This window comes from Thermobia domestica, unplaced genomic scaffold (assembly GCF_964235325.1).
Source record: "Thermobia domestica unplaced genomic scaffold, izTheDome1.hap1.1 HAP1_SCAFFOLD_93, whole genome shotgun sequence".
Classification (NCBI taxonomy): Eukaryota; Metazoa; Arthropoda; class Insecta; order Zygentoma; family Lepismatidae; genus Thermobia; species Thermobia domestica.
In genome coordinates this window covers 175,656-190,035 of record NW_027655886.1, presented here as the reverse complement: position 1 = coordinate 190,035, position 14,380 = coordinate 175,656, and the positions used below count along the sequence as shown (strand labels likewise).

Below are 14,380 nucleotides of genomic sequence, written 5' to 3'. Positions count from 1 at the left end.
TTAATGAAATGAGAACAAAATGTCGTTTTTGAGAAAATCGTTCGGGAAAATTCACCTCCAAGAATAATCACCCCATGTGGATTTTTTTCGAGACAAATGGGTTACGAAACATCGCCAGGTTATTAATGAAATATATTTTTATGAAATATGAACAAGACTGCCTGCGTCGTTATTGAGCAAATAATCCGGAAATTCATCCTAAGAATAAACTATTCCTTCTAGAGAAACGATTTACGTCATATTATCGGGTTGTCCGTGGAACATTGGTTAATGAAATATGAATGAAATCGTCACAAATTTTAATTTTCACCCTTCGGTAAACTAACCTTATTTTTAGAGGTAGGAAGAAAAATCAGAAACGCCTTTACGGAATTTTAGTTTTAAATTTGGTGTCGATATGTTGAACGGTATGGCCTTTAGGCATATGCACATCTTTACATCGAGATGAACAGATTAAGACATTTAAAAATCCTTTTTTCGGCATGTAGAGACCATGATATGTGTACGTCCACTGAAATCTAGAATTAGATTTTTTTTTTTTTTTTTTCACGATCACCATACTTTCCTCTCTCTTATCGTCACTCGAAAGTGAAAATGGTAAAAATAGAGAAAAATCGAAGAAAGAATAAGATCCTTCTCAGATAGTTATGCAATAGTATAGTAGGCTAATAAAACAGCACCTTTGTGCATCCAGTTCGGTTAATGAATTGATAATTAATTAATCAATGATGATTAATCAATATCAATGGTGTAGGCAGGGCGCTGACTCGGCTCAAGCTTTTACCCCTTTAGTACAGTAAAAACGAAATAAATTCTACTTTTATGTATATGTTCTATTTGTGACTCTTTTATCTATATGTCACAACTCTCTTATATATATAATTTGTTACGAAAAGGAAACTTTACATAGACATGTTTAAAGAAAAACCTTACTTCCATAAGTTCCATTCTTAACCCTTTCCAAGATTTCAGCGGATTACCTATATACTGCATTTTTAATGTTTTTCAATTCAATTTCGTTACCATATGCATCAAAACCATCCTCGGTGCAAACGGAGAGCATTACAACGAAACTAGATGTTATATTATTATTATTATTATTATTATTATTATTATTATTATTATTATTATTATTATTATTATTATTATTATTATTATTAACCTCCAGTTTAGCCGCATTGTTAGTGTGAGTGATTTTGGTGTGCATAGTACCTGGTTCTAATCTCACTGGGAGTACTAAAATTTTATTGTACTGTTCCAGCATCATGAGGCAATCGGGGAGCAAGCTTAATTATGAGATAGCGTACTTTGATCCAGAAAGCCCTGCGGTGCCCACTCATTAACCAGTTGAGCGTGAGCCATCTGGCTGGTCACAGCCTTTCATGACTGTAAAGTCAGGAAGTTTAATTTAGTACTACTTAGCAGTGTTGCCAGACCGATTAGATGGAAAAGCAGAAGACTCGAAGATTAAAAAAAAAAAAAAAAAAAACAGGAGGAAGCAGTAGACATAAAGGGGCGTCATTTGAGTGCAAATCCGGGGAGAGCAAAAAAATGCCATTATTAAGGGGACAGTTGTCAAAAACAGTCCAGAATTCATTATTACTTTCATTTCAAAATAAACAATACATACAAAACATAAATTTGAATTTTAAATTTCATGTTTTCCGATGATTATGTAATCTTTTGAAGGTAGAAAGACCCTCATGGCCCCTTTATATCAATAATGTTTGATACACACGTGTGTGAAGTAAGACATAGGGTGATATCAATAAAACGGAGAAGTTACTCATTACGCCCAATTTTGAAGTAGTTACTCGCATTGGTATCAATAAAAAGAGAACTGAGCACTAGTCGTCTCGGCTGACCTCGGAAAAGCCCCGCCCTTTTGAAGTAACCACACCTCTATTCTCGAGCCGAATAACTACTCCGCGTTTGATATCAATAAAATTCAAGACTCTTCTGTGATGCTAGTAACTTCTCCAAATTTGTGGAGCAAGCTAAATAGGTGACTCCGTGCGAAATATGGCAGATTATATGATTGTTTTGCTATGTAGTAAAACTTATAAATTGCATAGAAATGTTGCAAATGGAGATTACAAAAAACATAGGTTCATGAAAGAAAATGTAAAGTAGTTAGCACAACATTTTTTAGGAGAATCAACGGAAATTTGGGGTGGTGCACTTAATGACGAAAAGATGCGGGTTTTCTTGCTTTACGTGAGTGATCCGGGATTCCAGGTCTGAATTGAATGTCAGGGGATTCTGTTGTGGCTCAAAGTACTGTGTCTATGACTACTACAAGTGTAATGGATGCGATTATTGCGAAATCTGAAAATTGATTGTTTCCGTAGGTGTGTGTAATATTCAAACAGCAAAGGCAAAGTGGCAAGAACAATACACATTTCCGGGTGCTATCGGAGCACTTGACTAGAAACACGTGGCAATAAAGAAACCTAGTATTTTGGAGACGAATACGCTAATAGGAAGAGCTCCTTCGTGGCTAAGCGGATAGCGTACATGCCTTTGGTATGAGAGACCCGCGTTCGATTCCCGGCTGGAGTTCATATGGTTCGGATTCCAAGTTACTCAGTGGGTCTCGTCTTATATAGCCTCGCTACTGAAAAGGACATTAAACTCAAAACCAACTCAACTCAACGCTGATAGGAAGGGTGTATACATGAGAATATATATTTTTTTATGCCAAGGTAAAAGGGGACATGTATGGTGTGGAAAACGCAATCAGATGGATGTGCTTTATGACGTGACTGGCTGGACTATTTAAAAAAGGAAACAAAAGGACCAAGTGTCTGATTTCGTTCTTAAAGCCAAGCAATCTACAAAGACCTTGGACAACACGTGATATGCACTTGTCGTGCTAATCTTGATATTGCTGGATTCCAATCAACATCCATCAGTTCCAAGAAGTTCATTCCCGTGGTTTCAGTATTACTTTCTTATTTCCCGTTTTCTTTTTCAAATTAGTTTTTTTTTTTCTTAATGCTCGCTCGGATATTAAAGATTCTCTTTTGGATTTGTGTCTCATTTGTAGATGTATTTGATATTTCGTTGCATTTCACTGTAATTGCCTTCAAAGCTTCGGCTTTCCTTCGTTTACTTTCTGGTAACTGTGACTTTGAAAGTACCACTCGAACTTTTATAATATCCACAAATGCATTTTAATTGAAACTGTCGTTGCTACTTGTTCCTTCCATGGCGTTTAGGATATTACGCCATAAGTTAAAAACAACGAAATGACCACGCGACGGAAGGGAGAAATGAATAACTACTTCTTTTATTGATACGACTCAGTGCTACGTGCAGAGGAAGCGCGAGAAAACGTTCATAAATCTGGAGCAGACTAGACCTGAGTAGTGGCTTGTTTTATTGATATCACCCATAGTGAAAGAGCAAAGTGGAGTACGAAAATGTCTTATCATGCACCTAGCGATAGTATAGCTACATATATGGTACAGTCACACGTGATCATGACGTAAGACGATTTTTCGCTAACGATCGTGGAGAGGTGATCTAAGCTACTCTTCCAACCCAAGTCCCAATCTAAACAACATATACTCGTAAATTTTACAGTAAGTCATAAAGATCACCAACCATCATGCATACAGAAGGTGACGTACAGTTGTATCCTTGTATTCATGTTATATACAACAAAGCTCTATAACTATATGCTCTAGAGATCTTTGTGTATGCATACAGAGAAATTTCATCTTTTTATGAAAGGATAAAATGAAAATTCAATATTAATAATAGTATATTTCTTTAACTTCTCGAAATAAGGAAAAAGCAGGAGATTGTTAACTTCTCATTTTCGTTCGCAGTAGATCAGTAGAACGTGAAAAAAGCACGAGATCTGCAAAATCAGTAGCTCTGGCAACACTGCTACTTAGCAAATTTTATAAATATTTTATACTGTGTAACAAAACAAAACTGAAATGAACGCAACTTTTTTCTCATCCGTCTCACTTGCAACTCACCATCACCTTTGTGTACTGAAATAAAATACTAAACTTCGTGTCACAAGAGTCAGGGTTCAACAATGGTAGAATCTTAATAGTTTCAATTAGCAAATTTACGTAAGATTTTTGAAATAGTATAGCAAATATAAACCAAAGTTGTGTAGTATTATTGCTCCATCAAATTCATGTAATGGAACTCTTGTGATTTGAGTTTTAATTGGTTTAAATGTAAATTAATAACTCTATCAAGCTTTCTCATAGCTAATAGATGTAACATTACGATTCCACTATTATTGTGTTTCCAGTTAGATATGCATTGACTGCTTACATTGTAGCCTCAATCCTAATCATAAGGCGTGAACATTCTCGCCTCTTTTTAATGTTTTTTTTTTTTTAATTTACATTTCCTTTTTAAACAAATGTATGATACTATAATCTAATCCTACATGCACATACGTCTTTTCAAGTAATTTTTTCTTTGTTGAATGACACTTTCTACACAATTTACAACTTACTCGGGAACTATTTCACACATGTATCTAGAGAAGAGCTTTCTGTTGTTACATGATAAGGGACTGCCCTACTTTAAAACCGTTAGCACTTGATAATGTTGTTTAGAAATGCTCCTCTGCTCCATGGTGATATCGTTTAGCAACTTTTAGTTCCAAACAAAATATCTTTTAAAAGCAGTAGTTATATGTAATTGTTGAGTTTATAGGTTATACATATCTGGCTTACTATTATTACAAAAACTTCCACCAAACATGACATTTGATTCCAACGCTCTTTCGATAAATTTTAAAACTTTTACTCGGAAACAATCTTCGTTTCCTGCAAAAACAGTACTATCAGAAGTCCACGGTAATTACCCAATAGGACTACGACACACTCGTTAGAACGGTTCGAACGGAAAAGCAGCATATTAGTAAGATAAATGCTCAAAAGTTACAATTATTAATTCCTGATACCTAGGTCATAATGAGTCATATCGTAAAAACTACTTGGAATATTTAGAGGGAACAGAGAAAATTTCAGCCTAAAAATAAAAGATAACTTGAGCATCTTTAACATTATCCCTGCTATCATGTCACTCTTTAATATACTAGGATCCTTTATTATTATTATTATTATTATTATTATTATTATTATTATTATTATTATTATTATTATTATTTCGTAACAGCTGTATTACACTTAAAAAGTCATAATCCAAGTTTTTTTTTTTTTTTGTCTTGGACGAGAGTTTAGTGTTCCTATCAGCACCGAGGCTATATACGAAGTGAACGTACTGTTTAAAGTGGGATCCAAACTACCATAATACGTTCAAATTTCAAGGCTGCCCCACCGAAAATCAAACTCGGGACACCTTGCCTCAAACGCGCGCGCGCGCTAGCCACTAGATCGGCAGCTTCTCCTAACTAACCCAAACTTCGGTCTTACTGGGAAATACTGAAAATAAAAGTTTTAGGTTGGTGAGTATTTGCTGGTAATCAATGTTTCTTCCAAGTATATTTCCTCGTCCACCATCACCCCGATCTTAAATAAATTAAACTGCGATTACATATCACTTTTGTACAGGGGACGTTCTTGATTAATTAGTGTCCCAGTGCAGCCCCTTCACATTCTGACACACACACAAAACAAAAGTGAAAAAAGCTTTTTTGCAATATATGAATACGGTTATTCCTACGCAGCAAACCTCTTTAATGTATTTCGAGAAAACATATTTAATGTTTCAAAGTTATGGATGAAAGGAAAACAACGAAACAACAAGAGAATATTGATAGATATGTACATTTTATCATTCACAAATAAGCAAAACATGTAGAGCCAAGTAGTTTAGTGGTAAGTTACATAATGAAACCAAATCTTGAATTTAACATTCTAACGTTGTATTGTTTACTAAAGGAAAAAATGTTATCCCCTTCTCTTCCTTCTCTTTTAGACTAAATGAGAAAAATGATTAATTAAAGCAAATGATTGTGAAACAATTGGTGGAATGAGATTGTGGAAGGAAACGGGAAAAACTCGAGAACCACGGCATGGGATTGAACCAGAGACTCCTTCGTAGTAGAGCTGACCACTGTGTCTTCTGGTAAGTTACGAGTTGCAGCCTTGTTTTTGCGTACAAATGACCAATGCACTATTCATGAATTTTCTTATACTATTATCATTATGAATCTTTTCATTTCACTTTTTATTTAAATTATTATTTACACTTCTCATTTCGCCAACAGCCATAACTAAGGGAAGTAAAATAAAACAAAATCAAGCAGAAAACTGTTTCTATACTTCGTTTTAGAATCTCATTCTACGACGCTGTGAGTCTGTTTTGACTTAAAGGTTATTCCTAGTGTATATACGAACCTTGATTATTCCCCCTCTGAAATGACAACAGGCATATGAAGAGACAAAAAAGAACAATGGAATATATTGAGAATTACTAATATTGTGCTATGTGGGTCAGCTCCCCTCAGCCTACTTTTTCTCGCAGCATCGACCCATGTGACCCATTCTTCCATTTTCTGTTCCAAGGGCTTCAGAGAAATATAATGTTCTGGCAAGGACAGCGACCGCAGCGACCCCATCATTCCGTTCTACAAAACCCCCACAATGAAGTGACCGAGTGGAAAAATCCGGCATGCGTACAACTTATGTGGCACAACGCCCCCTTAATATTAATGCACTCGTCCCTCACTGTTTTTTAAAAAAGAGAATTTGTCATTACACAAGGACCTAGTAAAGTCTTCTCTCTTCTCCCTATTCATATTCAAATCTAGAGCATAAACCTTCTTAGATCGATTATGTTTACGACAACGGAACAATGTACAGATAGTAGGGATGTGCTAAATTTCCGCTTCAAGCTTTTGTGTGACGACGAAATAAATCAAATTTGACCTGTTTAGAGAAAGAAAAAAATAAACTAAAACACACAGGTAACATGTTTAAGCTAAGACAAATGAGAATGATTCCTAATGATATTTATTGCGCCCTCATTATCGACTTGTTAACACTCGCGGATGAGCAACTATTTTACATAATTAACACAAAACTACCAAAGAATTAAACCTCTGTTGATGGAGTTCGGCTTTCAGGAAGCGCGTTACATTTCTTTCTTTCCTTCTTTCTTCTTTTTTTTCTTCTCTCTCTCTCTCTCTCTCTCTCTCTCTCTAGAATATATGAATATTCAACTTTCATAAACTGAACTTCGATCCTGGGGTCGGCGGTGGCTCAGTGGTAGAGCTTTCACCTCTAGTGCATGGGATCCTTGGTTCAATCCCAGCTCTAGCCAAGTGAACTTTGTGGTGGAAAACATCGTGTGCGTGGGCTTTCTTGGGGCTCTCCTGTTTCCTCTCACTTTCTTCATTCCACCAATTCATTCATTTCTCATCATCGCCGTCTCCTTTAGCCTAGCCGGCATAATCGTGGGACGTAAAACTTAAAGAAATCATTTCACTTGTACTTCGATCCGTATGTTTCATGTTCCAGTTATTAGAGTCACACTTGTCTGTGAGACTCGGGCTTTGAGTCCAGTTCCGAGTGTTCATCATTATTATAGGTTTACCAGATGGTTTCCTCGTGGAATAAAATTGGTATAGTAAATGACTGTATTCTTTGTGTTAAGTACATTTGCTGAAGGATCCTGAGAACGTATTATTATTGTCATTTAAACTGTTTCCTAAACTGTGAATTTTCAACATACAGTAGGTAATTACAAATGTAACACCTGAGTAACGTTATAATAACAATTCAATCTAAATCACATAATACCTACTTAAACATTAATAACAATTTTTCGAAAGGTAGTATAGTATGAGTACCTTGCAACTACAATGTTTCTGAAAGTTTATATCAACAATATTTTCTATAATATTCGAACTTACACGGGGTGGGGAAGCTATTGCTTCCCGCACCATACTTTTTAGCTACTCATTCTTTACGTGCAATAGATTGTTTCTTACTAGGCTGTTGTAATAATCGTAACATAAATGTTTATATCACATAATAATACTGGTTTCATCTTCGTGAATCGAACTTTCACCCATTTCTCTCAAAATGTTCTTATCACAGTAAATTACTAAGAATGATTTTACAGTCGCTTTCGAAAAATTGAAGCTGCCAGAAATATTTATTTTAAAATAGTATAATGATTCCTCTTCAATGGAATGTCGCTTAATGAAAGGCAGGTAGGATGCCAGCAATGAGTTTTAAGTCTGCTCTAACGAAGGTGAACGATGTGCAATAGCGTAGCTATCATATAGGCTTTACAAAGGAGCTAATACTTTATGTATCAGAATGGTGGTACTTAAATGTTTTACTGACATGTACCATTTTCAAAGGCTAAACAAATGAAAACTACAATACCAGTAAGTTAAAGTAGACCCACATTTTCCGAGGTGCGAAAAGTCCTCGACCGTTCGATCATCAGAGTTATTTCCTGTCAAAAAATGATCGAGATGCAGGAAGAGGTGGTAGTCGGTGGGAGATACGTCAAGAGAATATAGTGGGTGTGGACGGATTTAACACCGTAAATAATCGAAAACCTGCATTCTTCTTTGTGCAACAAGAGGATACAATGTTTGTTGGCCATTGCTGCATGCTAGTGGACAAGTATGTGGTGCATTTCATGGAGATCAGCACGGCAACGATTGTTTTACCTCGGAACGAAAAGGTTATAACGGATCATCATATCATAGACCACTGTCCTGACTTTTTACGATTGTCGTAGATGATCCATTTTTCATAAGTAACGATTCGATAAAGGATACCCTTCCAGTTATTCCATACACTTACAAAACTGATTACATTTTTCAAAGAGTCCGCTTCCATGGTGTTCATGAGGAGCTTATAAGAGGATGCTATTGGCCAGTCGTTCCGTGTTTCAATTTCCAATGTTGTGTCATCGACACGAAATTTCTCGAGAACGACGCATCCGACAATCCTGCCGAAAACAGTGTTGATATTTATTAGGATTAGATGTGCAAAATGTCTCAGTTTGAACTCTAAAGCAATACTGCTCGCACTCCGAGAGGCAAAATCCGTTAATGTGAGAAACAATATACAAATAATAATGTAAAGATTATGCCTAATATTGTTATCCTCTTGCTTTAATTACTTCATCTATTACCCAATTATGTGATGTTACTAGCCACTGCCGGGGGCGCCCGAAGCAAATTTTCTAGGGGGGGCATCTCCATGGTTGCTATATTACGTCTGGTACATATTTCTGATATTTAATATATGTGATTTGCTATAATACGTATACATTTTCGTGAGCCAGGAAGGCTCGGGCCCCGCCCTGCCCTCCTCTTGGGGCGTCCATGGTCACTGCACTTAATCCTCGGCCGGATCCAATGGCGTGGCAGGGAAAGGTCAGTACTGTAAGGGTTGATTTTGGTTGATGATCTGTGTACCGGAATCAAGTCCTGGTTCGGTTTCCACTTAACAGCACACACGGGCATCCTTGGCGGGAGGAACGGGTACTTCTAATTTATTTAAAACGAGATAAAATGGATCAATGCTGAAAGTATTTAGATCTATATGAAAGAAGTAAAAACATAGGTAGAAAAATGTCTTGTCTGTTGTTAAGCATGAGGTTGGTGTGATTAAAATATTCGCCTGACATGTGCCACTTTCATATATATATATATATATATATATATATATATATATATATATGAGGACCAGGGTGGATTGATTTAAATCAGTCTGATTTAAATCACAATTTAAATCACTTGATTTTTTAATAAAAGTCGTTGATTTAAATCAAATTCCGAAATAAAATAATTTAAAGTGAAAAAAAAAAGTAAAATCCCGTTTCTGTTCTGTTATTTCGGTCATGGGAGACTCAAATATACAGTATGTACAGCACAGTATGAAAAGAAGTGTCATGCACTGGATGATTAGGGAGAATCCCGTTTTGAACGGGTAACAGAGCAATCCTACTTTCTTCTCTTTGTAACAATGGGTTTGGGTTTTTAAATCGTTAACTATTCCAACGGAGACATCACCATCGACATTTAAGACGAAAATTCTTTCGTGTGCACGTTAGCTTGTTTGTTTCCAGATAATAGGGCATATTTACAGGGGTTCTATTCCCTCTCCGATTTTTTTTTTTTTTTTTTAAGATTTATAACTTTAGGCGAAATTTATGTATTTCGTACCTCAAGCTAGTTCCAATTTTTTAAAAATATGCCCCTGCCAAATATCAGTAACTTTTGTGAAAAAATGCTTCATTTTGATAAACGTTGCTATACTTTTTCCTTAATACTGAACCTTTTAAATTATATTACCTATTTTTATTCTATTAAAAATCAAATCTTCATTATTCGATTAAAAAAGTACCAATAAACCTTTTTACTTCGTTTCTTTTTTTCAAGACTGGAGGCATTATAGAACATGTTACATATGCTTTTACGCCTTTCTGCGTCGGGACATAGTGTGTGATGACGTCATAAATTTAAAAAGATATTTTTTCTTATGCCTATTCTTTTTTTTTTTTTTTTTGGCGGGCTTACATTTTGCATTCAAAAGACTGAAATTTTGTACACTCGTTCAGTGCACCTCTTAGCGTTTTTCAGATCTCTGCATGGAAACAGAGGGGCTCAGAGGGGAAAATGTAAATATATATATATATATATATATATATATATATATATATATATATATATATATATATATATATATAACAAAATAGCTTATTTCGCGATTTAGATGGAGACATATGAATGGTACCGTTTGAAAGGCTGTTCTGTTCTGAAGAGAATGATGTACGAACCATGATCCTAGGATAAATAGGGATGTTTCTGGAAACTGTTACCTGAGATCCTGTTTTATACGGGAATCTGGGGTATTTGGGGAATATTATTTTTCGCGGGCTTACTTTTGCACCTACAAGATTGAAATTTTGCACATTTATTCAATGCACCCCTTAGTATTTTTCAGTGTTTCAGATCTCTACCTTAAAATAGGGGGTTGGTCCAGAGGGGTAAAAAGTTAAAAAGGATATTTAAACAGAAAATCACTTTTTTTGAGATTTTTCCCCCCCAGATACACGATGGAGACATTTGAATGGTAGGGTTGAAAATCTCTTTTATTCTGAAGAGGTGAGTGTACAAATCACGACCCTAGGATAAATAGGGATGTCTGAGGAAATTTTGGTTACATGCGGGTTATCTGGGACATTGTGGGGATGTTGTTAGCTCATTGTTAAATATTTTCCCCGCTCTTACTATTCAAGATAACTTGAAATTTTATATACACATTTAGTACATCCCTTAGTATTTCCCAGTTGATTTTGAGATATGTGCATTAACTACACAGGGGAGTCCAGAGGGGATCAAAATTAAAAGAAAAAACAGAAAAATCCCATTTTCTCTCAAAATTTCCCGCTTCTGGGACACGGTAGGGAAATGTGAATGTTACCGTTTCAAAGGCTGTTCTATTCTGAAGAGAATGAGGTAGGAACCATGATCCTAGGATAAATAGGGATGATGCAGCTGCTTGACTGAAAGTCTATAATTTACCTTTTTTAAAAAAAAGCCGTAATTTAAAAGGGTTAAGAAACATTGTTTGGGATTGATATAGGTTAACAATTGAGGATTAATTCAAAATTCAACCCAAATACTTTCACTTAAATGGCATAATTAGCATTCAATACTAATTCCTAATGCTTTTTCTTCAGTTCGCGACTTGTAATTTACGAGGAGAAAGATTTGATTTAAATCAAAAAAATCGATTTAAATAAAAAAAAATCAACAAAAATGATTTTTAAAAAAAATCATGATTTTTTCCCACCCAGATGAGGACTATAAAACTACGTTGCTGCAAATGCGTTTAAGAACATTAAGTAGGAATTCATGGGTTTGGCCCAAAATTGTACACAAGAAGAAAGTGATTGCACGTAGTACTGTTCCCGACATAGCATCCACGAGGCATCCTGAACATGTTAAAAAGTATGTTCAGGTACATACAGCACTCGCTTTATTAATAGTACGGGGAACACGTTGATTGTATAGGAGATTAAAGAACTAATAAAATTACTTTCAGATGAAATTCGTTGTTATTACAGAATCTAAAATTAACATGATGTCAGAGGACATAAGGAAAGGTTCTGAAAACAATGTGAGACGATAGTAAGTATTAAAAAGATTAAATAAATAGTGGTTAGATTATTAAGGCTATATTAGACGTTTGAACAAAGAAGTAGAATAGGTGTCTATTTCCAATCGCTAGGTAGTATTATTAATGAAGATATGAAATGTAAACTTTAGAGGCAACGAAAAAAATAGTGAAACATCTTTGTGATGATTATGATGAGAAGCATATCATGTGAGATACTGAATAAAGAGATATAGAAAGGACTCCGATAAAAATATTTCATAGTACGAAAAGAAGCAGAAGAAATGTGGCATTACAAGACACACACACACACACACAAAAAAAAAAAAAAAAAAAACATGAGTTCTCGACATCTGTACTTTGAGATGAACGTAAAGCTTGGATCGAAGAATTAATGAGGCATTAAAAATAATGGGTGTAAAGTATAATTATAAGCAATTAAAAATATTAGGACATTGTTGGAGAATAAATTATATTCCGAATGACTTGTAGAAGATATGATAGAAGGAAACCGAAGAAAGTAGATATATCTTAATATATAGTATTGAAAGTATGATTCCTACGTCAAGGTATAAATTTAAATTTTTGGAAGTAGTCCACCAGTGATAGATAATTATGATGAATTTCATTGTTAATGGTAGAATGAGGGAGTCCTGTTAGTAGGTTCCAATTTACTAAGTAGGTTCCAATTTACTCATAATTTTGACGTAACTTTAGTTGGGGTCTACTAGCATTCCAGTTATCCTCGTCCGCTCAATTTTAACACGCCAGAGACGCCCATGACTGTACATCCCGTCTTTCATAATCTCGGTATAACACAATAACGCAAAATCTTAATTTTCGGTCTTGCATTGATAAGAGTAGGGAATTACTATTTGAATATCTTTGTAATTCTTTCTACAGCGAACTATAAGACAACATGTAAAATTAGAATACTTTGAAAAATAAATAGCGGATTAGTACCTATATAATAATTATATGCCATTAAGAAAATTAACAAATCTCTTAATTTCTATTACGAAAATTATTATCTACAAGTATTTGAAGTCAGGGAACTCAGCTACAATATCATCGGAAGAAATGACTTTATAATAAAAAAAAAAAAGTGTCAATTGTTAAAAAGAAAGGTTACACAGCTATACGCAATTTACATAAGATCCAAGCATTCTCTGTGTATAATGTTAGCCCAATGAAGTAGGTGGGTTAATGCAATGCGACGCGAAGTGAATCAACTGTGAGAAAAAGACCTGACCTCCTCTGACATACTACTAAATTATAAGCAAGCGTGTGGAATGATGGGCAGAGGGAGAAGTGAAATTGTAATACGAATCAGAAGCGACCCGGATTAAAAGATCGGGTCACTTCTTTGAACCCACGGGTAACTGAATATTAAGGTCATCCACAAGAGTATCATATTGGCCATGCGATTATTGGGAGCACGCAACCGTTGACACTCTTCACACAGTCCTTTCGCATACTCCAGATACGTCAATTAGGGTTATTTAAGCCTCCGAGTCCGAGATGTGAAAAATCTCTCGAAACCGTTCCTCGTTTATAGATTCTGAGGACCTGATTATTGAGCGGACAGGATGCTGTCACATGCTTTATTTAGAGCTGTGCGTCGCTGTTCAACTCCGCCTCCTACACGGTGAAAAAAAATGAAGAAAGAAAAAAAGACGTAATATGCTAGCGTATCCTCTATGCCTCTGAACTATAAAAATACGGTTAGGTTAAAAAAGCACCTTTACTGCTACGTTTATATGCTTTTTATTAAAATGTCCAAATAACTTGGGATCTATACATCAATACATATTAATACATTACTTACTGTACGTGTTTGAGAGATATTTGTCTGAATTAATGAAAGCAATAATAATAATAATAATAATAATAATAATAATAATAATAATAATAATAATAATAATAATAATAATAATAATTTCTCGCACATTTTGCTTCTTCTTTTATAATAATCATCAGCTGCATGGAGTTAAATCATACTGATACATAACCTATAATCATTCTGAAATTCCAAGGAATATACTGAAGTTCCATTGTGTTCAATCCAACTGCTTTCTAGCCATCGACATATTATAATACATACAGGCTATACATATTATTCATACATAATCCATACTGAAATTTGGACAGGAAAATCCTTTTATCAAGAAAGTAAGGAAAGAGCAAGGATTTTTAAAATACATCTCCTAAAAGGATTAAAGGGAGCAGGGTCATAACTTGTGGGGGCCAGGAGGGGCAACTGCCCCCAAGGAAAGCTCCCCATC

General features: G+C 35.1%; 1 protein-coding gene across 2 annotated transcripts in view; it reads right to left on the bottom strand.

Annotated features, from left to right (window-relative positions):
• Nucleotides 1–14,380, bottom strand: part of rdx (BTB/POZ and MATH domain-containing protein rdx) — a 574,233-nt gene that overhangs the window by 421,368 nt on the left and 138,485 nt on the right. The gene's annotated exons all lie outside the window — the stretch shown is intronic.